Source organism: Cebus imitator, unplaced genomic scaffold (assembly GCF_001604975.1).
Source record: "Cebus imitator isolate Cc_AM_T3 unplaced genomic scaffold, Cebus_imitator-1.0 Scaffold18, whole genome shotgun sequence".
NCBI lineage: Eukaryota > Metazoa > Chordata > Mammalia > Primates > Cebidae > Cebus > Cebus imitator.
The window spans coordinates 8,355,354-8,358,123 of NW_016107333.1; positions in this window are offsets into that span (position 1 = coordinate 8,355,354).

The window sequence follows — 2,770 nt, forward strand, 5'->3', positions numbered from 1 at the left end:
AAGACGGGGTTTCACCATGTTGGTCAGGCTGTTCTTGAACTCCTGACCTCAGGTGATCCACTGCCTAGGCGTCCAAAGTGCTTGGATTACAGGTGTGAGCCACCACACCCGGCCCCATCTGTATTTTTTTTAAGTCCACTTTAAACACCCATTGGATGGCTATTACAAAAACAGCCCCTGAGCCTGGTCAACATAGTGAGACCCCATCTCTACAAAAGGTTGAGCCAGGTGTGGTGACACACACCTGTAAGTCCCAGCTACTTGGGAGGCTGAGTGGGAAGATCACTGGAGACCAAGAGTTCAAGGCTGCACGGAGCTATGATCACATCTCTGCCCTCCAGCCTGGGCATCAAAGCAAGATGCTGTCCCTTAAAAAAAGAAATAAGAGCTTAGTAACACTCACCATTTGAGAAGAAGCTCTTGATGCATGGATAAGTAAACTGTTGTCTGAAAAGGAAAGTATTTGCCAAGGTGAACCAACTTTTTGCAAAAAAAAAAAAAAAAAAAAAAAAATGGTTTGCAAAAGTTTCCCAAGGCAAACAGTGAGGTTATTTACTGGTTTACAGTGTTGTCTTTCCAGGTAAGAATTTCTTGGAACAGTCAAATATTGTTGACATAGTGGACCTCAGTTCTCAAACCTAATAATTGAATACAATAGTCTCAGTTTTTTGTTTGTTTGTTTTTTTGAGATGGAGTTTTTGCTCCTGTTGCCCAGGCTGGAGTGCAATGGTGTGATCTCAGCTCACCGCAACCTCTAACCTCCTGGGTTCAAGCGATTCTCCTGCCTCAGCCTCCTAAGTACCTGGGACTACAGGCACCTGCCACCATGCTCAGCTAATTTTGTATTTTTAGTAGAGATGGGGTTTCTCTACGTTGGTCAGGCTGGTCTCAAACTCCTGACCTCAGATGATCTGCCTGCCTTGGCCTCCCAAAGTGCTGGGATTACAGGTGTGAGCTACCGTACCCAGCCTCAGTTTTTATATTTAACCTGCCCTGTATTGATGGGTACTGACATTTTTTCCAGTATTTCACTATCACAGGCTTCAGTGACAATGTGTGCAAAGGGGTGAGTTTCACTGGGGTCCCCACCTAGAAGTGGAGTTGCTAGGTAGTGAGATGTGAGCATCTTCAATTTTCCTAGGGTCCTATATTCTTTCTACTGCATCTCCCTGCCTCCCAGAAGAGGAAAGCCTCTCTCCACGGCCACCATAGCAGACGGCAGGAACTGCCAGGGCTTTGCCCACACCGGCTGCCTGCCCCACCCGCCTGCCCTCCCTTGTTCTGGCAGATTAATGGTGACCTGTGACCCTGACGGGCTGGCCACACTCCAGGCCAATTTCAGCCTGTCGAGTGGAGTCCCAGGGGTGGTCAGGGCCTGGGGATGTGTTAGCCAGATGGGCCTGGGAGGTCTCGGGTTGGCTTATCCCAGGAGGCAGAGCAGGTGGGCAGCCCTCAGCAACACCCCCATCATTCTCCCCATCATGCATCACTGGGCTGGAGCTGGAGCCAGATGGTGGGGATGGGGCGGCTTGCAGCTTCTGCCCTGACAAAGGATCCTCTATTCTGCACCCCCACCCTGACCCTGACCAGCTTGGCTAGTCTGGTCTCTGGCTGCCCAATCGCTCTCAGCCCTGGCCTGTCCTGCCCTGGTGTGTCTTTCTGCTGAGACCTTCTCTTCCCCATCCTGTTTGCGGAGGAAGTCTGCAGTGTTCCTGGGGAGCCTTGGACTTGGAAACTCACTTACCATCAACTTGAGAATGGGCAGGTAGAACCAAAGCAGCGTGGCCCTGTGGTTATAACAGGTCACAGACTCAAATGCAGTAATAGGATTAAGTGCAATGGACCAGGTGGCAAACTGGTGCCTGGCTCTCAGTGAGCCCTTATCAACAACTTCTGTGACTGCAGTGAATGGGGAAACTGAGGCCTAGAGGGGAGGGTGCTTGCAGAAGAGCCTCATGGTCAGGAGGTTAGGCTTGGGAGTCAGGCCTAATGCATTAATCCAGATCTGCTACTGAGAGTGAGTTCTTGGGCAGATCACCTAAGCTCTCGGTTTCCCCAGCTGAAATTCGGCCCCCTGAGGCCTCATCATAGAGAACCTCATCGTGAGGATGAGGAAGGATAATGAGGCATCATCCTGAGGATGAGGAAGGATAATGCAGTGAAGCCATCTGGTACATAGTAAGGATTCAGCGTGTGCGTCCTGAACCTCATCATCCTCGATTCCTGCCTTGATTCATTTTCCTTCCTTCCTTCCTTCCTTCCTTCCTTCCTTCCTTCCTTCCTTCCTCCCTCCCTCCCTCCCTTCCTTCCTCCCTCCCTTCCTTCCTTCCTCCCTTCCTTCCTTCCTTCCTTTCCTCCCTCCCTCCTTCCCTCCCTCCCTTCCTCCCCCCTTCCTTCCTTCCTTCCTCCCTTCCTCTCTCCCTCTTTCTCTCTCTTTTCTTTTGACAGAGTCTTGCTCTGTTGCCCAGGCTGGAGTGCAGTGGTGTGATCTTGGCCCACTGCAATTCCACCTCCCGGGTTCAAGTGATTCTCCTGCCTCAGCCTCCCACGTAGCTGAGATTACAGGTGCCCACCACCACCATAAAAGTTAGCCTGGCTAACTCTTGGTAGAGACAGAGTTTTGCCATGTTGGTCAGGCTGGTCTTGAACTCCTGACCACAAGTGATCTGCCTGCCTGCCTCAGTCTCCCAAAGTGCAGGGATTACAGGTATGTAGGTATGAGCCACCGAGCCACCTTTTTTTTTGAGTTGGACATTAACTAGACCTCGAC